The 25,493-nt window shown below is 42.8% G+C and overlaps 1 pseudogene; it reads left to right on the top strand.

The window, feature by feature from the left end:
• Nucleotides 1-25,493, top strand: part of LOC127574521 (golgin subfamily A member 4-like) — a 247,048-nt pseudogene that overhangs the window by 86,927 nt on the left and 134,628 nt on the right.

Raw genomic sequence — 25,493 nt, 5'->3', positions numbered from 1 at the left:
AGATGGAGTTCAATCCAGAGAAGTATGAGGTGGTACACTTTGGAAGGACAAACTCCAAGGCAGAATACAAGGTAAATGGCAGGATTCTGGGCAGTGTGGAGGAGCAGAGGGATCTGGAGGTTCATATCCACAGATCCCTGAAAGTTGCCTCGCAGGTGGATAGGGTAGTTAAGAAAGCTTATAGGATGTTAGCTTTCATAAGTCGTGGGATCGAGTTTAAGAGTCGCGAAGTGATGATGCAGCTTTACAAAACTCTGGTTAGGCCACACTTAGAGTACTGTGTCCAGTTCTGGTCGCCTCATTATGGGAAGGATGTGGAGGCGTTGGAAGGGGTGCAGAGGAGATTTACCAAGATGCTGCCTGGATTAGAGAGTATGGATTATGGGGAGAGACTAAAGGAGCTAGGGCTGTTCTGATTGGAGAGAAGGAGGATGAGGGGAGACATGATAGAGGTATACAAGATATTGAGAGGAATAGATAGAGTGGACAAGCCAGCGCCTCTTTGCCAGTGCGCCAATGCTCAAAACCAGAGGACATGGCTTTAAGGTATTGGGTGGGAAGTTCGAGGGTGATGTCAGAGGGAGTTTTTTCACCCAGAGAGTGGTTGGTGCATGCAATGTGCTGCCTGGGGCTGTGGGTGGAAGCTGATACATTGGACAAGGTCAAGAGATTGTTAGATAAGCATATGGAGGAATTTAAGTTAGAGGGATATGTGGGAGGAAGGGGTTAGATAGTCTTAGGTGTGGTTTGAAGCGCGGCACAACATGGTGGGCTGAAGGGCCTATATTGTGCCATATCGTTCTATGGTTCTTAAAAAGGGAAGGGGAGAACAAAGTAAATGTCTCTGAGGTTGTCCAGGTGACACAATTGCTTCTTGTAGCACCTAACTAATTTCAGTTTCTGTCTGGAAGCGTGTGAAAAGAGGAATGCTGCATAGGAGCAGTTAGAAACGAAAGAGCAACATGCTGGAACTTTGAGAACCAGAACTTAACTGTTGCTGGAAGTCCTGAATAAGAAAGAACTTTGGAAATACTCAGCAGATTAGGTAACTTCTGTTGGGGGAGAAAAGTTGCGTCGATGTTCCTGTTGCTGTTCTCCTTGCGCATCTTGGCATTTTCTGTTTTTATTACACTTCCAGCATCTGTATTTCTTTTGCTTTATAATTATAATCTAGTTTTACAATTTAGATTAACTGACTATATTTATCAGCATTTTACATTTAATTGTCACTATCTGAACTAGTGTCTACAGAACATTCTATGTAGCATTAAATCACAAAAGGGATATAATGTTGCCAGAAAATTTATACTCAACCTGAGGATTTGGGAAAAATTTAGAAAAGGAAGTCCAAGAAATTAATAAAGGAAATGGAAGTAGAATATGAGGATAATTTAATGACAAGTATTAAACAGATGGTAAAAGCTTATATATATAAATAACAAAAACAGATGAACTCTGATGAAAAACTCTATCTTCCAAAATTTCCTGAATACTTCCCCAGGACTTGGAAGGGAGCAAATGTAAACCTACTATTTTGGGCAGGAGAGACAGAAAACTGGGAGCTTGCCACAGACCTGTAGGCCTTGCATCAGTGTCAGGAAAATGTGAGAATATACTAGTAAAGAATTGGTTACCATATATATATTTAAAAAAAAAGGATTGGGTAGAATCCACATGGATTTATAAAAGGGAAGTCATGTTACTTTTTGGATTCTGCAACAAGCAGAGTAGGTAAGGAAGATTCAGTGGATATTTGCAATGTCAGAAGACTTTAATAAGGTGCCACAAGAGGTTATTAAATAAAAATATTGGTGGGTAGTACCCTGGCCTGAATTGAAGACCTGTTAAGACATGGAAAAACATTGGAATAAATGGTTTATTTATGAGTTGAAAGACTGTGTTACTAGTGGCTGCTGCAGGGATCAATGCAAAGATCATGGCCTTTGATAACCTATGTCAATGATGAGAGGACCAAATATATTAAATATGTTTGCTGAGGAAGCAAAGCTGATTGGCATTGAAATTTCTGAGGATGCAGACATTTCAAGGGGATATGGATAGGCTAAGTGCATGGCAGGTGAAATATAATGTGGAAAAGTAAAAGCAGAGTGTTTTTCAAATAGCAACAAAAAATATTGGTGTTCTGAGAGATTGAGGAGTCCTGGTAAATGAATAATTGAAAGTTAACATGGAGCAAGCAATTGTGAAGGCAGATGGCATGTTAGTCTTTACTCAAGCCTAAAGAGGTTTGAGTGCAAGTATAAAGGTGCCTCAGACCAGTTGTACAGTGCCTTGGTGAGATTGCATCTGTGTTGCCCTGGTCTTCCTACCCCAAAAAAGGGGGAGTGCAACAAAGTTTCACCAGATAGATTGTTTGGATTGGGGTTCTGTTGGATGAAGGGAGATTAAGCACACTGGGCATATCTTCTCTAGAGTTCAGAAGAATGAGAGGTGATCTCATTAAAGCATACAGAATTCTTACTGGGTTTGACAAGGCAGATATAGGGTTGATACTTCCCTTGGCTGGAGTACTTGCTTGAACCAGGGTCATTGTCTCAAAATATGAGGTCGCTCGTTAAGGTCAAAATAAATTTCTTCACACAGGTTAGTCCTGTCAGCTTTTGAGACATGGGCTACCAACAACAGACATCTTAAAGCTCTGGGAAGGCACAAGCAACTGTGAAATAGTCCAAATCTATTGCCAGGATAAATGAACCAATGTCAGTGTTCTCTCCAAGGCCATGTGCAGTCCCTAATTTGTCAGACAGCTGTGATGGGCAGGCCATGTTGCTCAAGTGTCTGGCACCCGGTACCCTGAACTCTATTATGGCAAGAGATTACCAGGTGGACAGAGGAGGCAATTCAAGTATGTTCTCAAAACCTTGAAGATGTGTAATATTGACCCATGGGAATCCCTTGCCTATCACTACCCAAAATACAGAAGGAGCATTTGGGATGGTGCTGAGAACCTCGAGTCCATTTCTCTACAGCACACTGTAACCTAGCATAAATGGTGCAAGGAGCACATTTCTAAAAACTAGACAAATTAGGCACCTTCCACCCTCCTGAGGCACAATCTGTTGGACCCAAATTGTATTCAGTAGTCTCCACAGAACCATAGAAATAATTTTCTGAACTTATTATCAGGTCATCCCTCAGCCTTTGATGCTCCAAAGGAAACAATCTAAGTTTGTCCAACCCCTCTAATCAAGGGAACATCCTGGTGAACCTCTTCTGCACCCTCTACAAAGCCTCTTTGTGATTCCTGTAATGCGGTGACTAGAACTGCACGCAGTACTCCAAATGTGGCCTAACCAAGGTCTTGTACATCTGCAATGTGACTTCCTTCTTTTACTCAGCACCCCCACCAATGAAGTGTGCCGTGCATCTTCTTTACCATCCCATCTACTTGTATTGCCACTTTGCACCCTACGATTCCTCTATATCAGTGCTCCCAAGGGTCCTGCCATTTACAGTATATTTGTTTGTTTTCAATTTTTAATTTATTTTGCAGCTGTCAACAATTGTTTACAGTTCAAATAAAAACAGAAAATGCTGGACCTACTCGGCAGATCGGGGTGCATCTGTAGGAAGAAAAAGAGTTAACATATCAGGTTGAAGATCCTTTGTTCAAATTTAGAAAGGGAGAATCTTGTTAAGCTGCCTGAAGCTGGGGGAGAGAGGATGTCTTTGATAGGGCAAAACTGGGGTGATCATGGGGATAAGCTATAAGCAAGGTTATCAGGTGAATGGGAGCAGTAAGAGTGAGAACATACAGTAGTTGCAAAATACAGAGCAGGAAGATAATGAATGACTGATATAGATAGAGAAAACAGGTTATGTGATGTTCTAGAAATAAGTATAGAGTCCAAAAGGTTGCAACATGCCCAGGTAGAAGATGAAGTGTTGTTCTTCAAACTTACATTGGACCAGCCACAGAATGATAAGTCAGAGTGAGAGTGGGATGGAGAATTTAAGTTTTAGGCAACGGGAAGCTCAGGGTTGCTCCTATGGATTAAACACTGATGCTCTGCAGAAGCAGTCACCTAATCTGCATCTGGTTTCACCAAAATAGAGGAAACCACATTGTGAACACCAAATGTAGTACATTAAATTGCAAGATTGATTTTTGATTTTGACTTGCATTTGATTGTTTATAGTTACCTTGTTGCAACTATATTATTATTGACCACTTAACTAAACTTTCTCATGTGGCTGTAAGTCAAATGAATGTGGGTTCAAAATTGAACATTTTCTTTAGGTATTGATCTAGGAAATAAATCTTGATACAGGTAGGTTTTTCGTAATCTGTAGAAATATGAATATGGGCCATCTTGTTACTTAACCAGCCAGTTTTTAAGGTGTATTCACTGCCAGTGGTCCCAGATTTTTCCCTGAAATTGATGGTTTTCTTGCCTTAATTAATCCATTACTGATTATTGGGAGCGATGGAGATAAGGCTACTTTATGGATAAAATAATTACTGATGTTCCTGCTGAACGTTATGCATGTATTGGCATTTTTTTGCTGAGTTGGTTGTGTGTAAAGAAGTGTTTCAAACATAGATATCATGAAGTGCACTTCAAATTTGTTAATGTTGAACATATTATATCTACAGGTTGCATTGCTAAAGCAAAGGATTGTGCCTGGAGGGGCAAGTGTGGATTTCCATGAACCCACAGCTCAGGCCTCTGTGAAGGAAAGCACAGAAACCATTCAGCAGAGATCCGATGCTGAAGAAAATAGTGCAGATAGCCCAGACGGGTTAGGAGGTAATGTTTATAACATAATCAAGCTATCAAGTTAAAAAGGATTGTAAAAGGCAGGTGTGGATGTTTCTGTCTGAGCAATCAAGTTGGATCTTCAATAAATAGTGAAGCTGGAATTTACTGAAAGCAAAAAAAAAGGTGAGGCTTGTGGCCCTGCCCATTACACATAAATCAGCATTTTCCAGCAAAAGAAATTAGTAGTTAATGTGAAATATTTGGAAATTGCTTGTTGCTTTCTAAATAAAGGCATTTTGCTGAGTGGCCCTGTGTGCAAATGTAGTGAGTAGCATGAAATCTGTACACTTGCATTATTAGAGATATGAGCTCATCATTTATGATTAGATCTGTCCCTTTCATTTAAAGTGCTAATTTTAATGGCATTTTGAATCCTAGTTATTGCCTAGCTACATGACTGGCACTAAATGTGAACTTCCAATAGGATGCAATTTCATTCCTTTAACTTGAAATGATGGGGTATTTTAAAAATGTTAATTTATTTTGACCTTCTATTTTTCTTACTCTTTTTTAATCTAATTTTTTCCCACCATTTTTATTACTTGATCTACTTTGGCATTAAATTCACTGTTCAAACATGGGTTTGGTTAGTGATTCAAGTCTGATTTTAAGCAGGCCTGTAGTTGTTTGCCCTGTTCATTCTCAGCAGATTCCATTTCATAAGCAGCAACGTTATATGCAAAACTCATGGAAATTTAGCAGGCTAGGGAAAGTCTAGCAACCATGAGGCAATATTTGTTTGCTGATTAAATTCTGGCTTGAGATTCACACAAGAATAGCCCAGGTTTTATGATTGGATGTGATGAAACATTGCTTATAATTGACTTCAAAGGAAGATGATCGTAAAGATTTGGCCATCTCTGTGGCATTGTCTCCATTTGACCAAAAGTAGTTGCCCACAGACACCTTTGGTGCCCAACAATCATGATGTTATCACATTGGCAAAAGATTTGACAGATGGTAAACCTGAAAGGAAGGAACAGTTTTTGATCTACTATCCTAATATGTTACTGCGTTAAATAAAAGCCTGATAGGATTCTCTGAGGAGGTGACCAGGAAGATTGAGGAGGGTAGTGTAGTAGATGTGGTCTACATGGATTTTAGTAAGGTGTTTGACAAGGTTCCACATGGTAGGCTTCTTCAGAAGGTCAGAGGGCATGGGATCCAGGGATGCTTGGGCGAGTGGATTCAGAATTGGCTTGCCTGTAGAAAGCAGAGGGTTGTGGTGGAGGGGGTGCATTCAGATTGGAGGGCTGTGACTAGTGGTGTCCCACAAGGGTCAGTTCTGGGACCTCAACTTTTCGTGATATTTATTAATGACTTAGATGAGGGGGTGGAAGGGTGGGTTAGCAAGTTTGCAGACGACATAAAGGTCGGAGGTGTTGTGGATAGTGTGGAGGACTGTAGGAGATTGCAGAGGGATATTGATAGGATGCAGAGCTGGGCTGAAAAGTGGCAGATGGAGTTCAATCCGGAGAGGTGCGAGGTGGTACACTTTGGAAGAACAAACTCCAAGGTGGAGCACAAGGTTAATGGCAGGATTCTGGGTAGTGTGGAGGAGTAGAGGGATCTAGGGGTTCATATCCACAGATCACTGAAGTTGCCTCACAGGTGGATAGGGTAGTTAAGAAAGCTTATGGGATGTTAGCTTTCATAAGTCGGGGGATCAAGTTTAAGAGCCGTGAGGTAATGATGCAGCTCTACAAACCTCTGGTTAGATCACACTTAGTGTCCATTTCTGGTCACCTCATTATAGGAAGGATGTGGAAGCGTTGGAAAGGGTGCAGAGGAGATTTACCGGGACGCTGCCTGGTTTAGAGAGTATGGATTATGAGGAGAGACTAAGGGAGCTAGGGCTTTACTCTTTGGAGAGAAGGAGGATGAGAGGAGACATGATAGAGGTGTACAAAATATTAAGAGGAATAGATAGAGTAGACAGCCAGCACCTCTTTCCCAGGGCAGCAATGCTCAATACAAGAGGGCATGGCTTTAAAGTAATGGGTGGGAGGTTCAAGGGAGATATCAGAGGGAGGTTTTTCACCCAGAGAATGGTTGGTGCATGGAATGCGCTGCCTGGGGTAGTGGTGGAGGCAGGTACACTGGTCAAGTTCAAGAGATTGTTAGGTAAGCATATGGAGGGATTTAAAATAGGGGGATATGTGGGAGGAAGGGTTTAGATAGTCTTAAGCGAGGTTTAAAAGTTGGCACAACATGGTGGGCCGAAGGGCCTGTATTGTGCTGTATTCTATGGTTTAAAGACTGGAAAGGATGCACACCAGATACAATTAAAGTTTGTTTTCTTGTTTATTATTTTAGATTTTTTTAAAATGAGATGCCATTTTCCAGGAACCATGTACTTGTTCTCCTGGGTCCTTCTATTCGACAGTACTCCCCAGGGCTCTACTGTTCACTATTGAAAGTCCTACCCTCTCTTGTTTTCCCAAAATACAACACCTTGCACTTTTCCAAATTAAACTTAATTTGCCATTCCTTGACTATTACCCAGCTGATCAAGATCCTTCTATAATTCCCGATAACCATCTTCATTGTCTACAATACCATTTATTGGTAAATTGGTTTATTATTGTCATGTGCTGAGGTATAGTGGAAAAACTTTGTTTTGCATGCCATCCATACAGATCATTTCATTACATCAGTGCATTGAGGTAGTACAAGGTAAAACAATAACAGAATGTTGAATAATGTGTTACAGTTACAGAGAAATTGCAGGCAGACAGTAAGGTGGAAGGTTATAATGAGTTAGTTTGTGAGGTCAAGAGTCCATCTTATTGTACTATCAGTCAGTAGTCTCATAACAGCGGAATAGAGGCTTCCTTGTAGGTACTTCCAGGCTTTTGTATCTCTTCCCCAATGGGAAGGGGGTGAAGAAAGAATGTCTGGGGTGAGCGGAGTCTAAAGCTGGCTGCTTTACTGAGGCAGCCAGGTGTAGACAGAGACCATGGAGGGGCAGGTGGTTTCCATGATGTGCTGAGCTGTGTCCACAACTCTCTGCAGTTTTTTGCAGTCGGGCAAAGCAGTTGCTATACCAAACCAAGATGCATCCGGATAGGATGCTTTCTTTCGTGCATTGATAAAAATTGGTAAGGGACATACCAGATTTCCTTTGCCTCCTGAGGAAGTAGAGGTGCTGATGTGCTTACTTGGCAATGGCATCTCCGTAGATGGACCAGGACAGGCTATTGGTGATGTTCACTACGAGGAACTTGAAGCTTTCAACCCTCTTGACCTCAGCTCTGTTGATGTAAACAGGACTGTGTGCACTGCCCCCCTTCCTGAAATCAATGACCAGCTCTTTTGTTTTGCTGACATTGAGGGAAAGGTTGTTGGCATGACACCATTCCACTAAGCTCTCTATCTCCTTCCTGTAATTCGACTTGTCATTATTTGAGATTCGGCCCACTACGGTAGTGTCATCTGCAAACTTGTTGATGGAGTTAGAGCAGAATCTGGCTATGCAGTTGTGAGCCTATATGAAGTAAAGTAGGGGCTGAGGATGCAGCCTTGTGGGGCACAGTGTTGAGGATAATTGTGGTGGAGGTGCTGCTGTCTATCCTTATTGATTGCGGTCTGTTGGTCAGGAAACCAAGAATCCACTTTCAAAGGGAGGTGTTGTGTCCCAGGTCCAGGAGTTTGGAGATGAGTTTGCTCAGAATTATGGGATTGAAGGCAGTAGTTTGATATAGGTGTCTTTATTATTCAGGTGCTCCAGAGGTGAGTATAGGGCCAGGGAGGTGACATCCGCCATGGACCTGTTTCGGCAGTAGGCGAATTGCAGTAAGTCGCAGTTGTCTGGGAGGCTAGAGTTGATGTTTGCTATGATCAGCCTCTCAAAGCACTTCATGTTGGTGGATGCCATCAGGTCACTGGGCGACTTTAGTGTCATCTACAGACTTACTAGCCATACCTTGTACCTTCCCATCTAGATCATTGATACGGATGACAAATAGCAATAGGCCTCACACTGACCCCTGGGAAACACCACTCATCACAGTCCTCCAGTCCAATAAACAATCTTCTAACATCACCCCTTGTTTCCAACCATCAAGCCAATTCTGCATCTAGTTAGCCTACTCTGTGGTTTAACTTTCTATAGCAGCCTATCATGTGGAATGTTATCCAAGGCCTTAGTGAAGTCCATTTAGACTATGCCTACTGCCCTACCCTCGTCTATCTTCTTGGGTGCTACTTCAAAAAAAACTCAGATCAAATTTGTAAGATGTGACCTCCTATGCACAAGGCTGTGCTAAGTATCCCTAATTAACCTGTCTTTCCACATGCCTGTATATCTTATCCCTTAGAATTCCCTCTAGTAACTTTTCTACAGATGTTCTTACTGGTCTATAGTACCCAGACTTTTCTTTGCAGACCTGAATTCCTCTTTTGCATTAGTTATTTATTCTTGTGACTTAAAGTAATTTTTATGTCTTGCACTGTACTGCTGCTGCAAAATAACAAATTTCACAACATAGGTCAGTGACAATAATCAGATTCTGAAATAAAGGCACAATATTAGCCACCCCCCAGTCTTCTGGTCCTTCACTCATTGCTAATGATGATGCATGTATCTCGGCCACAGCTCCCACAATTTCTTCTCTCGCTTCCCACAGTGTTTTTGGATATACCTGATCAGGCCCCAGAGACTTATCTACCTTCATGGAAGACACCTCTGCTGTAATGCAGATTAGCCCCAAAACATCTCCATTAACTATCTCAAGGTTCCAAGTTTTTCTCTACAGTAAAAACTGAGGAGAAATATTCATTGAGGACCTCGCCCATCTGCTGCTGCTCCACACAAAGATAGCCACTTTGCTCTTTGAGGGGTTATATTTTCTCCCTAGTTACTCTTTTTTCAAAATATACTTAGAAAATCTCTTTGGATTCTCTTTAATCTTCTCTGCCAAAGCTATCTCATGCCCCCTTTTTGCTCTTCTGGTTTCCTTCTCAAGTGTACTTCTGAATCCCATATACTCTTCCAGGGAATCGTTTGACCACAGCCGCCTGTACCATGCCTTTTTCCTGATAAGAGCATGAATATCCCTCGTCATCCATGGTTCCCTACTCTTGCCAGCCCTACTTGCCCTTGACTCTAACAGGAACCTGCAGACCTTGATCTCTCACTATTTCATTTTTAAAAGGTTCCCACTTTTCCTCCTCCAATCAACTTTTCAAGTTCCTGTCTAATACTGTCAAAATTTGCCTTGTCCCAATTTAGAACTTTAACTTGTTGATCAGATTTGTCTCCTTCCATGACTAGTTTAAAGCTAATAGAACTATGGTCACTCATCCCAAAGTGCTCTCCCCCAGACACCTCAGCCACTTGCCCTGCCCTATTTCCCAAGAGTAGTTCAAGCTTTGCCCTCTCTCTATTAGGGCCTTCTGTATATTGTGTGAAGAAACATTCCTGAATACACTTAACAAATTCCACCCCATCTAAGCCCTTGGCACTATGACAATCCCACTCTATATTAGGAGAGTTTAAATCCCCTACTATGACAACCCTGTTATTCTGGCAACTTTCTGCAATCTCACTGCATGTTTGTTCCTCTAATTCATGTTGACTATAGGGGGCCTATAGTACAATCCCAAAAAGGTGATCATCTCCTTCTTATTTCTCAGCTCCACCCATAAAGCTTCACCAGGTGATCCCTCAGTAATTTCATCTCTGACTACTGCTGCAATGTTCTCCTCAATCAGAATTGCAACTCCCCCTGCCCACTCCTCCACCTCTATCCTGCCTATAACACCTGTACACTGGAACATTAAACTGCCAGTCCTGTTCCTCCCTTAGTCACGTTTCTGTAATGGCTATAATATCCCAATCCCTTTTATAGCTATCCACGCCCTGAGTTCATCCGCCTTACCTGTCAGTCCTCGGGCATTGAAATAAATGCAATTTAATTCAACAGTCTTCCCTTGCTCCCTGCTGTGCTGCTGCTGCCTTGTCTTCTGAATTTACTCTCGTTGTCCAGCCTCCCATCTGCCTCACTGCCGCTTTGGATGCCACCCACCTGCCAATGAAGTTTAAGCCCTCCCTTGTAGCACTATCAAATCTGCCCACCAGGATATTGGTCCCTCTTTCCTCTGTCTCAAAAGAGATTCCAATGGTCCAAAAACCTCCTTCTTCTGTTTCTTCTGTTCCAATGTTACTCTGTTCAAAAATGGCAGATTCCAGTAGTTTTGTCATGATTATAATTGTGGCATCCAGGCCAATACATTTTGTTTACTATAGCTTGCCTTACTTGGTTTGTTTTAATATTGGAACCGGCGTGTCAATTGAATCCAAGCAATACTGATTTCCTCATTATTCATTGGTAAATTCATGAGTATGGTCATCTAATTATTGATGTTAATTGCAGTACATCTTTGATTTCATTATTGACATGAAAGCAAGGATGTACTGCTGAGGCTTTATAAGGCATTGGTCAGACTGCATCTGGAATATTGTGAGCAATTTTGGGCCGCATATCTAATGAAAGGCATGCTGAACCTGGAGAGGGTCCAGAGGATGTTCACAAGAATAATCCCAGGAATGAAAGGCTTAATGTGTGTGGAGCATTTGATATCTCTGGGCCTGTACTCCATTGAGTTCAGAAGGATGAGGGGGGGTATCTCACTGAAGCCAACTGGATACTGAAAGGCCTGGATAGAGTGGACATGGAAGGGATATTCCCATTAGTAGGAAAGTCTAGGATCCAAGGGCACAGCCTCAGAATAAAGGGACGTCCCTTTAAAACTGAGTTGAGGAAGAATTTCTTCAGCCAGCAGGTGGTGAATCTGTGGAATTCGTTGCCACCAAGGGCTGTGGAGGCCAAGTCATAGGGCGTATTTAAGGCAGAGATTGATAGGTTCTTGATGGGTAAGGGTTACAGGGAGAAGGGGGTTGGAAAAAAAAGTAATGTTTAAATGGTGGGGTAGACTTGATGGGCTGGGGCCGAATGGCCTAATTCTGCTCCTATATCTTCTGGTATGATGTTCTGCTCATATTTAAGTAGAATAGGATAGTATGGAACATGATAAAGATAAAGTTAAAAGTCTTGTGGTAGTTGCATTCCAAGGTATCTTGTTTACTTTCTTTTCCAAGAAATGAAGTGAAATTCCAAGCTGGGATTGCTGGAAGTTCTTCAATTCTGCTATTAACTAACACATTTTATAGTGGCATGCAAAAGTTTGGGCACCCCTGGTCAAAATTTCTGTTACTGTGAATAGCTAAGCGAGTAAAAGATGACCCGATTTCCAAAAGTAATAAAGTTAAAGATGACACATTTCTTTAATATTTTAAGCAAGATTACTTTTCTATTTCTATCTTTTACAGTTTCAAAATAACAAAAAAGGAAAAGGCCCAAAGCAAAAGTTTGGGCAGCCTGCCATGGTCAGTACTTAGTACACCCCTTTGGCAAGTATCACAACTTGTAAATGCTTTCTGCAGCCAGCTAAGAGTCTTTCAATTCTTGTTATGGGGATTTTTGCCCATTCCTTCCTTGCAAAAGTCTTCTAGTTCTGTGAGATTCATGGGCCGTCTTGCATGCAGTGCTCTTTTGAGGTCTATCCACAGATTTTCAATGATATTTAGGTTGGGGGGACTGTGAGGTGCCATGGTAAAACCTTCAGCTTAAGCCTCTTGAGGTAGCCCATTATGGATTTTAAGGTGTGTTTAGGATCGTTATCCTGTTGTAGAAGCCATCGTCTTTTTATCTTCATTTTTTTTTTAGAGACGGTGTGACGTTTGCTTCCAGAATTTGCTGGTATTTAATTGAATTCATTCTTCCCTCTACCAGTGAAATGTTCGCCGTGGCACTGGCTGCAACACAATCCCAAAGCATGATCGATCCATCGCTGTGCTTAATTAGTTGGAGAAGTGTTCTTTTCATAAAATTCTGCATCCTTGTTTCTCTAAACATACCTTTGGTCATTGAGGCCAAAATGTTCTATTTTAAATTCAACTGCCCACAGGACTTGTTTCCAAGATGCATCAAGCTTGTTTAGATGATCCGTTGCAAACTTATGACGCTGAATTTTGTGGTGAGGACGCAGGAAATGTTTTCTTCTGATGACTCTTCCATGAAGGTCATATATGTGCAGGTGTCGCTGCACAGTAGAACGGTGCATCACCACTCCAGAGTCTGCTAAATCTTCATGAAGGTCTCTTGAAGTCAAACGAGGGTTTGGATTTGCCTTTCTAGCAATTACACCAGCAGTTCTCTCGGAAAGTTTTCTTGGTCTTCCAGACCCCAACTTGACCTCCACCGTTCCTGTTAAGTGACATTTCATAATTACATTACGAACTGAGGAAATAGCTACCTGACAACGCTTTGCTATCTTCTTATAGCCTTCGCCTGTTTTGTAGGCATCATTTTTTTAAATTTTCAGAGTGATAGGTAGCTGCTTAGAGGAGCCCATGGCTGCTGATTGTTGGGACAAGGTTTGAGGAGTCATGTTATTCAAAAAGCTTTGAATTTTGTATCACCTGGCCTTTCCTACTGATGACTGTAAACAAGCCATAGCCTAACAAGCTAATGAAGGTCTGAGACCTTGGTAAAAGTTATCTGAGAAATCTCTTGGGGTGTCCCAACTGTTGCATGGTGCTGCTTTCCTTTCTTCACTCTAAAATTGTACAAAACAAAAATAATACACTAATCTTGCTTAAAATGTTGAAAAGGATGCTTCATATTTAACTTTATGACTTTTGGAGATCAGTTCATCTTCTACTCACTTAACTATTCACAGTAACAGAAATTTTGACCAGGAGTGCCCAAACTTTTGTATGCCACTGTATGTCTGTCACAAAATATTCTTTTCTGACCTGAGTTAATTAGTTTGCTGGGTTGCAGTATAATCTCGGTGGATGTCATTTCAGGAAAGCTTAACTTTTGCTGCTTTTGTCACTGATGTGAGTTGTGGGAAAACTGTTACTGGACCATCAGCATAAGTGAAGGCAGTGAAAAATATTGATGGTCCTTGCCAGGAGCCCCCATTTTTCACAGATATGCCGTCATGACTGTGTATGGTGATGTAGAAATTGAGTATGTGGAAGGATAGTTTTAAAGTTTTGTAATTATTATCTCAATTTTTTTAGTAGCCAATAAATCAATCTGATTTGTGTGCAAGAAGCATTTTTTCCATCCTCCGGACTACTGGTAACAAAGCAATTCTTGAAATTTTCATAAGTAAGATTCAGTCCTGTATTCAGTGCTAATCTGTTAAATTTCCTTCAGATTTTATGTCAGAAAATAATCTTGGGTGTTTCATTTGCTGCTTTAATACTTGTAGTCATGTTTTAGATTTCTTCTACTATTGCTAAAGTTACTATGATTCCATGCCATGTAGAGGGGGCTGGAGATGGTGCTAATTCCTTAACTGTGCTTCAAAAACGTGTGAAGAGGCAAGAAAATCTTCTGCAGCGCTGCAAAGAGATGATTCATGTCCATAAGGAACGCTGTACCCAGATGACCAGTGAAAAGGAAGCCCTTCAAGAGCAATTAGATGAACGCTATCAGGAGTTGGAGAAAATAAAGGTGAATTTAAAACCTGACAGCCTTCCTTGGCTCTGAATGCTCCTGTTTGTCCCAAATAGAGTTAAAATTATTAGTTGGAGTTGACTGATTTTCAAAAATGGTATAATGCTGAATATTTCCATTCCTAGGTAAATGTATTTTGTCTTCCACTGGGACTTTGTAGATTGGATTCAAAATTGGCCTGGCTATAGAAGGGTAGAAGGGTAGTGGTGGAGGGGTGTTATTCTGACTGGTGATGTTCTGCAGAGCTCAGTTCTGGGACTTCTGTTTGTGATACATATCATTGACTTGAAGAAAAATGTTGATGGGTTGATTAGTAAGGTTGTAGATGACACAATAATTGTAGGAGCTGTGAATAATGAAGAAGGTTGTCAAAGGATAAAGCAAGATATAGATCAATTGCAGATATGAATCAGAATCAAGTTTATTATTACTGACATTATGTTGTGAAATTTGTTGTTTTGTGGCAGCAGTACGGGGCAAAACATAAAAATTACTTTAAGTTAAAAAAAATAGTGCAAAAGAGGAATAACAATTTAGTATTCATGGAGCGTTCCAAAATCTGATGGCACAGGGGAAGAAGCTGTACCTAAAACGTTGAGTGAGGGTCTTCTGGCTCCTGTACCACCTCCCTGGTGGTAGTAATGTGAAGAGGTGGAGAAATAGCAGATGGGAGTTAATCCAGGCAAGTGTGAGGTGTTACACTTCAAGAGGTGAAGTGCAAGGAGAAAGTATACAGTAAATGGCAGGACCCTGAGAGCACTGATGTACAAAGGAATCTTGGGGTCCAAGTCCATAGTTCCCTGAAAGTGGCAACAAATGTAGATGGGGTGGTAAAGAAGGCAATATGGCATACTTGCTTTCATCGGTCAGGGCATTGAGTACAAGAGTCAGGGAGTCACGTTGCAGCTGTATATAACTTGAGTTACACACACAAGATGCTGGAGGAACTCAGCAGGTCAGGCAACATCCATGGAGGGAAATAAACAGTCGACATTTCGGGTGGAGACCCTTCATCAGGACTGGAAAGGAAGAGGGCAGAAGCCAGAATAAGGAGGGGGAGGAGTAGCACAGTCTGGCAGGTGATTGGTGAATCCAGGTGAGAAGGGGAAGGTAAGTGGGTAGGGGAGGGGGGGGATGAAGGGTAGTGATAGATAGAAGAGGCAAAGGGCTAAAGGAGGAGGAATCCAGTAGGAGAGGACAGCAGACCAGGGAATAAAGGGAAGGAGGTGGGGAATAGATGGGCAGGTCATGAGGGTGGGGAAAAGGAAGGGGTGAGGGGGCCACAGGAATGAGGGAAGTAAAAGGGGGGGGTGGAGGAAGAGGGGAGGAGTTACAGGGTTACCAGAAGTTAAACAAATCTATTTTGAGGCCAAACTTTAGGCCACATTTGTACTATCGTGTGCAGTTCTGGTCGCTGTATTACAGAAAGGATGTGGAGGCTTTGGAGAGGGTGTAGAAGAGTTCAGCAGGATGCTGCCTATGTTAGCTATAAGAAGAGGTTGGACAAACTTGGGTTGTTTCAGAACATAGAACATTACAGCACAATACAGGCCCTTCAGCCCACGATGTTGTGCTGACATTTTATCCTTCTCCAAGATCTACCTAACCTTTCCCTCCCACATAGCTCTCCATTTTTCTATCATTCATGTGCCCATCTAAGAGTCTCTTAGATGTCCCTAATGTATCTGACCCCATAACCTCTGCCAGCAGTGCCCACCACTGTGTGTTATAAAAAAAAAGTACCTTGCCTCTGATGTCCCCCTCATACCTTCCTTTATTCACCTTAAAATTATGTCCCCTCGTGTTAGTCATTTTCACCCTGGGGAAAAAGTCTCTGACTGTCCACTCAATCTATGCCTCTTATCATCTTGTACACCTCTATCAAGTCACCTCTCATCCTCCTCCTCTCCAAAGAGAAAAGCCCTGGCTCACTCAACCTGTCCTCATAAGACATGCTCTCCAATCCAGGCAGCATCCTGGTAAATCTCCTCTGCACCCTCTCCAAAGCTTCCACACCATTCCTATAATGAGGTGACTAGAACTGAACACAATACTCCAAGTGTGGTCTAACCAGAGTTCTGTAGAGCTGCGACATTACCTCGCGGCTCTTGAACTCAGTACCCTGACTAATAAAGGCCAACACACCATACGCTTTCTTAACAACCCTGTTGACCCGCTGGCAGCCTTGAGGGATCTACGGACGTGGACCCCAAGATCCCTCTGTTCCTCCAAACTGCTAAGAGTCCCGCCATTGACCTTGTATTCTGCCTTCAAATTCGATCTTCCAAAGTGTATCACTTCACACTTTTCCAGGTTGAACTTCATCTGCCACTTCTCAGCCCAGGTCTGCATCCTATCAATGTCCTGTTGTAATCTACAGCAACCTTCTACGCTATCCACGACACCACCAACCTTCGTGTCATCAGCAAACTTACTAATCCACCCTTCCACATCCTCATCCAAGTCATTTATAAAAATCACAGAGCAGGGGTCCCAGAGCAGAACCCTGTGGAACACCACTGGTCACTGACCTCCAGGCAGAATCTACCACCACCCTCTGTCTTCTATGGGCGAGCCAATTTTGAATCCACACAGCCTAGTTTCCCTGTATCCCATATCTCCTGACTTTCTGAATGAGCCTTCCATGAGGAACCTTATAAAATGCCTTACTAAAATCCATGTACACTGCATCCATTGCTCTACCTTCATCAATATGCTTTGTCACATCCTGAAAGAATTCAATCTGGCTTGCGAGGCACGACCTGCCCCTCACAAAGCCATGCTGACTGTCCCTAATCAGCCTATGCTTCTCCAAATGCCCATAAATCCTGTCTCTAAGAATCTTCTCCAGTAACTTGCCCACCACTGAATTAAGACTTATTGGTCTGTAATTCTCAGGGTTATCCATTCTTCCTCTCTTAAACAAAGGAACCACATTTGCCAGCCTCCAATCATCTGGCACTACTGTTGCCAGTGAGGATGCAAAAATCATTACCAAAGGCGCAGCAATCTCTTCCCTCGCTTCCCATAAACAACCTTGGATATATCCCGTCCGGCCCTGGTGACTTATCTATCCCAATGTTTTTCAAAAGTTCCAGCAAATCCTCTTTCCTCGCGTCAACGTGCCCTAACGTATCAGCCTGTCATATGCCATCCTCACAAAGGTCAAGGTCCCTCTCTCTCTGGTGAATACTGAAGCAAAGTATTCATTAAGGATCTCCCCTACCTCTTCAGACTCCAGGCACGTTCCCTCTTTTATTCCTGATCGGTCTTACCCTCACTCTAGTCATCCTCCTGTTCTTCACATAGTTGTGGAACGCCTTGGGGTTTTCCTTGATCCTACTTGCCAAGGCCTTCTCATGCCCCCTTCTAGCTCTCCTAAATCCATTCTTAAGCTCCCTCCTGGCTACCTTGTAACTCTCCAGAGCCCTGTCTGATCCATGCTTTGTAAACCTTAGGTAAGCTTCTTTCTTCCTCTAGACAAGATATTCCACGTCTCTTGTCAACCACGGTTCCTTCACTCTACCATCCTTGCCCTTCCTCAATGGGACAAACCTATCCAGAACCCCATGCAACTACTCCCTAAACAACCTCCACATTTCTGCTGTGCACTTCGCCAAGAACATCTGTTCCCAATTTAAACTCCCAAGTTCCTGCCTAATATCATCATGATTCCCCCTCCCGCAATTAAATACTTTCCCATATCGTCTGCTCCTATCCCTCTCCAAGGCTATGGTAAAGGTCAAGCGGTTATGGTCACTCTCTCCAAAATGCTCTCCTACTGAGAGATCTGAAACCTGATCAGGCTCATTGCCTAGTACCAGGTCCAGTATGGCCTCTCCTCGAGTCAGCCTGTCCACATACTGTGTCAGGAATCCTTCCTGGACACACCTAACAAACTCTGCCCCCTCTATCCCCTTTACACTGAGGAGGTGCCAATCAATATTAGGGAAGTTGAAATCACCCATGACAACAACCCTGTTATTTTTGCACCTCTCCAAAATCTGCCTCTCAATCTGCTGCTCGGTGTCTGTGCTGCTATGTGGGGGGGGGGGGGGCTGTAGAATATTCCCAATAGAGTCATCACTCCCTTCCTGTTTCTGACTTTCACCCGCACTGACTCAGTAGAAAATCTCTCCAGGACGTCCTCACAGCTGTGACACTGTCCCTGATCAGCAAAGCCATTCCCCCACCTCTTTTACCTCCATCCCAGTCCCTTTTGAAACATCTAAACCCCTGAATATCCAGTAGCCATTCCTGCCCTTGTGACAGCCAAGTCTGTAATGGCCACCACATCATAGTTCCATTGCTCTAAGTTCATCAGCCTTGTTCCTGATACTTCTCGCATTAAAGTAGACACACCCAACTGACTGCAATTTTGCCTTTCAAATGCCTATCCTTCCACCGTCTTTCTACACGCTGCATCTACTTGTACACTAAATGCACCAACCTCTGACCTATCACTCGGGTTCCCATCCTCCTGCCAAACTAATTTAAACCCTCCCTAACAGCTCTAGCAAACCTACCTGCAAGAATATTGGTCCCCCTCCAGTTCAGGTGTAACCCATCCCTTTGTATAGGTTGTACCTTCCCCAGAATAGATCACAGTGCCCAGAAGAGATCCGTATGATGCCATCCTGGATCCCATCTCTGGATGTCGGAGGATGAGGTGTGCCCTGATGGTATATAAACTTGTAATGTTCTAAAGCAGCCTCCTGACCCAAGAGACAATACATTGATATGAAAGGGGTGCAAGAGCAGAGGGACCTGGATGTATGGGTACACAAGTCATTGAAAGTGGCAGAGCAGAAAGTGGTTATTACGTAGTACAATTTTGGGCTTTATTGATAGAGGAATTAAGTATAAAATCAGAGAGATCACACTGAACACTGACCTGCCCTTGGCTGGGATATTATATTGAATTCTGGTCAGTTTCATAATGGGATGAATATTTGCATGGAATTGTACAGAGCAGGACCTTCAGATATTTTAGTCCAATTTGGGCATTTACCCAGCTGTTGGCAATTATGTGGTCCATAATCAGATAGTTTGGTTCCACACACTGCAAAGCTTAGTGACAAAGTTAATTTTGGAATAATTAGTATGAGTATGGAGCAAAGAAAGATGGAACCCAAGTAGGTCTGAGTGTGGTATAGATTTGACTGAGGGTCCACCAGTGTCTTTTGCAGTCCTGTTTCTCTGGCTGTTAGTGACCAAACCAGACTGAGAAGTACCAGAATGACTTTCAAGGTGTTATGAAGATGAGTCAATACTGAATTGGAATTTGAACCATGTCTTGGGTAATTGCAGACATAAATGAAACCAGTCTCCATCTGTCTCAATTGCCTCAAATTTGGCATAGAATAGATCCAGTTCTAGTTCTCAATCCAAGCAGCTAAGTCCAGGTAAGTGGTCTGGAAATACCCTGGAGCTCTGCAAGGTATTGAATGTTTTCACCAAAAATTGTGCGCTTAATTTTGCATCTTGTCTGAGAATTATTAAATTTGATTGGCTGTTCAGCCAAATTATTAACAACATTATGGCTGGATGTTAAAGATCTTCTTGACTTGAAGTCAGCCAACGTTGATCATCATAAAAGAGGTAAAGAGATTGCTTGATTATTTGTGTGCAACTTTCTTTCAGGGTCCCAATGTATGCTGTCATTTTGCTACCGAATGCAAAATCCAGACATATTTTGATAAAAATTTTATTTTGCCAATTAATGTGAAAATACTCTCTTGTCATATTCAAGGGTAAGTTAGTTCAGATCATGAGGGAGAAGGGAAGGGACATCTCTTCTGACTTTGTATCCAAGTTTAGTATCTACTGGGGTCAGGGGGAAGATTGTGTGGAGCAGAAATAATGTCATAAACCAGTTGAGCAAACAGCCTGTAACTTTGCTGTAAATTCCATCCACTCTGCAGGGGATAGAAGTATAAATAAATAATCCAACAATGTTTATTTTCAGGATCTACACACAGCTGAGAAGACCAAACTGATCACTCAGCTTCGAGATGCAAAGAATTTAATTGAACAATTAGAGCAAGATAAGGTGAGCAGTATAATGTCTGACTATGCGCTTCAGAGAAGCAGGAACAATGACATTTTGAATGATGAGAGTTGCTGCAAGTTTGCCAAGGTCTAAATGTTGCTGGCCAGTGAATGACCTTTGAACATCTGTATGCATCTTCTCATAGATTTCAGTTTAGGCTCAGAAACTGGTCTGCCAATTGCCTTATGAAATAGTGAATTGCAGGCTTGAGTAGATAAATTTGTAGGGAAGTAGGCTTGGGGTGCAATAGTTCCTGTCAAGTTTTAGAGACCACAACTTCTTGTCAACTTTAAAATCTATCTAAAAACACCTCATTTTATTTAAAGCAAAATTGCAGCAATCACTGTTGGGATAGCTAGTCCACTGGGTGTGATGATCAGGAAATTTTCTTCTTTTGTTGATTGTGTAAGGAACCCATGTGCTCTCATTGAAGAGGCTTATGCTTGGTTCTTTGCTCAGTGCTCCTTTTCCATTTTGATCAGTTATGATCCAGGGATCCCCATGAGTTGGTGAGGATACTGAATTTTATCAAGACGACTTTGCGAATGTCCGTCCAATGTTGGAACTTGGAGTAGAGTGTTTGTTTTGGAGAGTGTGGTGCCAAGCATATGGATGATGTAGTGTACCCACTGTAATTGGTTGAAAGTGGTCAGATCCCCAATGCTAGAGATATTGGCCTGTGCAAGAGTGTGGACATTGTTTTTACTTTAATGCTTCAAAATGTCAAATTCAGGTTGTCCATGTTATTGAAGCATCTAGAAGGGCAGGAATCGCTGCTGCACAGTCTTTCAGGTGCTTGCTGTAAGGCCCAACTGCTTAATGATGGCTTGAAGGTCCCTATAAAATTAAGCAATAACACCATGGAAGACTGTATGCACCATTTTGATGTTGGACAGAAGGGCTTGACAATCTGTTAAGAGTCAGAGCAATAGATACAGGCCCTTTTGGCCCAATGAGTCCATGCTGACCAGTGTCCACTCAGCTAGTCCCAATTTCATACGTTTAGCCCATTTCCCTCTCAGCCCTGCCCCTCCATGTACTTATCTATCCAAGTGCTAAATGATGCTATTGTACCTGTCTCAACCATTTCCATTAGCAGCTCATTCCATATACTCACCACCCTCTGCGTGGAAAAAGTTCAACCTTGAGTCCTAAAATCTCCTCTTTCCCCCACCCCTCCCTAAATCTATGCCCACTAGTTTTGGACTCCCCTATCCTGGGGAAAAGACTTACTGTCCACCTTATCTATGCCCCTTGTGATTAAACTTTTCTGTAAAGTCACCCCTCATTCTCCTATGTTCCAAGGAATAGACCTAGCCTGGCCAACTTCTCCCTATAACTCAGGACTTGTAGTCCTGGCAACATCCTCAAATTTTCCCTGCACCCTTTCCATCATAACCACATCTTTTCTATAATTGAGTGACCAAAACTGTACACAGTACTCCAAGTGTGGCCTCACCAACAACTTGTACAACTGCAACACAAGTCTCAACTCCTGTACTCACTGCCCTGACTGATGAAGGCCAGAGTGCTAAATGCCTTTTTCAACACCCCATCTGCCTGGGACAACACTTTCAATGAACTATGCACTTGGTACTCCTTGGTCCCTCTGTTATATTACATTCCCTCATGGTACAAGTCCTGTGCTGGTCTGACTTTCCAAAATGCATCACTTCACACTTCTGTATTGAAGTCCATTTGCCACTCCTTGGCCCACTTCCCAAACTGATTAAGATCCCCCTGTAATCTACAACACCTAATTTTGTGGCATCTGCAAACTTACTGATCAAACCTTGAGCATTAACATCCAAATCATTTATACAGATAACAGATAACAAGGGTCTGACACCAACCCCTGCAGTACACCACTAGTCACCAGCCTCCATTCAGAGAAACAACCTTTAACCACCACCACCTGCTTCTGACCTCAGAGCCAATTTTGACTCCACATAACTAGCTCTCCCAAGATTCCATGGGACTTAACCCTCCAGACCAGCCTACCGTGCGGGACCTTGAAGGCCTTACTGAAGTCCAAGTAGATAACATTCACTGCACTAGCCTCATCTAGCTTCTAGGTTACCTCTTCAAAAACAAAACAAAGGTTCACCAAGCATGACTTTCCATGCACAAAGTCATGTTGATTACTCATAATCAGATTCTGTCTATCCAAATGCTGGTAGAACCTGTCCCTCAGAATTCCCTCCAGTAACTTCCCACCACTGATGTCAGGCTGACTGGCCTGTAGTTCCCTGGCTTGTCCTTGCTACCCTTCTTAAACAGGACAACATTAGCCACCTTCCAGTCTTTGAGAGCTTCACCAGTAGCAAATGGAGCAAATATCTCTACAAGGGCCACCATAATTTCTCTAGCCTCCCACAAACTCAGGATGCACTTGGTCAGTCCCTGGGGATTTATCCACCTTAATGCACTGTAAGACTGCAAATATCTCCTCCCTGATAATATGAATGTCCTCCAAAACATTTTCATGAGTTTCCCTTATTTCTTGAGCAACCATGATTTTCTCCTCAACAAACAGGAGAAATATTCATTAAAAATCCCATCCATCACCTGCAGCTCAAGACCTTAGCAGCCATGCTGATCTGAGGGGACCCAGTCTCTCATTAGCCACCCTTTATATAGCTATAGAATCTCTTGGGATTTTCCTTAACCTTACCTGCCAGATCCATCTCATACATTTCCTTTGCCCCACCCTGCCCGATTTCCCTCTTCAGAGTTTTCCTTCATCTTTTTATCATCAAAGGGATTCACTTATCCACCTCCTAAACCCAATCTATGCTTCTTAACTAGAGCCTCAATGTCTCTTGTCAGCCAAGGTTCCCTAAACTTGAAAGGTTTACCCTTCACCCTAACAGGAACATGCTGCTCCTGGACTCTTGATTATCACACTCTCAAGTGCCTCCCACTTGCTATTTGTTCCTTTCCTGTCAAACAGGCTCACCTAATTGACCTCTGCTCAATCCTGCCTAATTTCCCCAAAATTAGCCCTGTTCCAGTTTAGGACTCTGATCTGTGGACCTGTCCTACCTATCTTTTCCATCACTATCTTAAAACTAATAGAATTATGATCACTAGAGCCAAAATGCTCCCTGACTGCCACTTCTGGTACTTGCCCTACCTCATTCCCCAAGGGGAGGTCCAGTATTGCATCCCCCCAAGTAGGGTCCTCGGGAAACTCCTGGACACATTTCACCCCATCTAGGCCCATAACACTTTGGGTATTCCAGTTAAAACTGGGTAAATTAAAATCTTCCACTAATACAACCCTATTACTTTTACAACTATCAGCACTTGCTTCTCAAGTTCCCACTGACTTTTGGGGTCTTTAATACAGCCCCACTAGATTGATCTACACCTTGTTTAAGTTCTACCCATATAGCCTCACTGGACCATCCCCCAAGAATGTCATCTCTAAGTAATACTGTTGCATCCTCCCTTATCAAAAAAGTGACACCCCCTCCTCACTTATCTGCACCTCTGTCACACCTAAAGCATCTGGATCCTGGAACATTGAGCTGCCAGTCCTGCCTTTCTCTCAGTCATGTTTCTGTTATGGCTACAACATCCTATTCCTCAGAGCGAATCCACACTCAGAGTACATCCACCTTACTTGTTAAACCTTGTGCATTGAAATAAATGTAGTTTAACTAGGTATTCCTTTCCCTGCTTTTACTGTGCCCCTGGATGTTCTGATTACTAAACTTGCTTTCACAGGTTACTGCTTTATCCCATGACTCATTCCTGCTCAGATTCCCACACCCCTACCAATCCAGTTTAATTCCTCCTGTGTAGCATTTGCAAATTTCCCTGCAAGGATATTGGTCCCTCTGGTTCAAATGCAACCCATCCATCTGGTACTGGTCACTTCTATCCCAGAAGAGATCCCAGTGGTCCAAGAACCTGAATCCCTGGCCCCTTGCACCAGCTCCTCAGCCACACATTCATGTGGCCTATCCTTCCATTTTTGACCTCACTAGCGTGTGGCACCCAAAGTAATCCAGAGATCGCTTCCCTCAAGGTCCTGCTTATTAACTTGCCTAACTCCCTATACTCTACAGGACCTCATCGGTTGTTCTACCCATGTCATTTGTATCAACATGTGCAAATACCTCTGGTTGTTCACCCTCCCCCTTGAGTATTTACTGCAGCTGCACCTGGGAGGCAGCACGCTGTCCTGGTATCTCTTCTGCAACCACAGAATTTCCTTTCTGCCCCCTCACTTGCAAGTCTCCTCTCACTATTGCCATGTCTGACTGCACCCTTTCCCTGACCCTCAGGCATCAGTGCCAGCATTATGACTACTACTGCTGCTAGCCCCTGAAAGAACACCCCCCCCCCCCCCAAAACAGTATCCAAAACGGTATACAGTACCTGTTGATGAGGGGAATCCTGCACTGTCTGCCTACTGCCCTTGCTTTTCCTGGTGGCCACCCATCTATCTGAAGCCTGTACCTTGGGTGTGACCACTTGAGTGTCTGATCTCTGATGTTCTCAGATTCCCAGATGATCCTGAATATATCTATCTCCAGTTATTTGATCTGGTCTGTCAGGAGCTGCAGCTGGGTGCACTTCCTGTTGTCATCAGGGAGACAGTGAGGTTCCCTGACTTCACAAATTTTGCAGGAGCAGCATTCCACTGCCTACACCAAATCAAGTACTAAGGATCAACAACAAAGTAAAACTGTACCAGTTCCTACTTGTGCTGCCTTCTCACCAAAGCCTTTTTAAAGCTCCACTCTCAACACCTGAGCCAGATACTCAGCCTCTTGAGCCAAAGCCTCAGCTCCCCATTCCTGCACTGGTCAGCTCTCCCAATGGCCACTCCAGTTGACCCTACCTTCTTTTTATTGGCTGCTGTTAATCAGCTAATCAACTGTTAACTAATACTTGGCAAACTTGCCTCTTTGAGAGTCTTGTAAAGTGAAACTCACGAGCAAGCCCCTGTCAACTTCTGACTTTATTCCTTCTCCTTGCTGTTATTGATAGAAATGACTATCTTTAAATTTTCATTTGGAAGTTATTGATGCTCAGGTGAACAATTATTTACAACTAACCTCTCTATTACCTAATAACAGAGGGACATGTGTAAAAGATGCGCTAAGA

The sequence above is a fragment of the Pristis pectinata genome, chromosome 9, assembly GCF_009764475.1.
Source record: "Pristis pectinata isolate sPriPec2 chromosome 9, sPriPec2.1.pri, whole genome shotgun sequence".
Taxonomy (NCBI): Eukaryota; Metazoa; Chordata; class Chondrichthyes; order Rhinopristiformes; family Pristidae; genus Pristis; species Pristis pectinata.
Note: the sequence above shows the minus strand (reverse complement) of the source record. Positions and strands in the feature narration are given on the sequence as shown.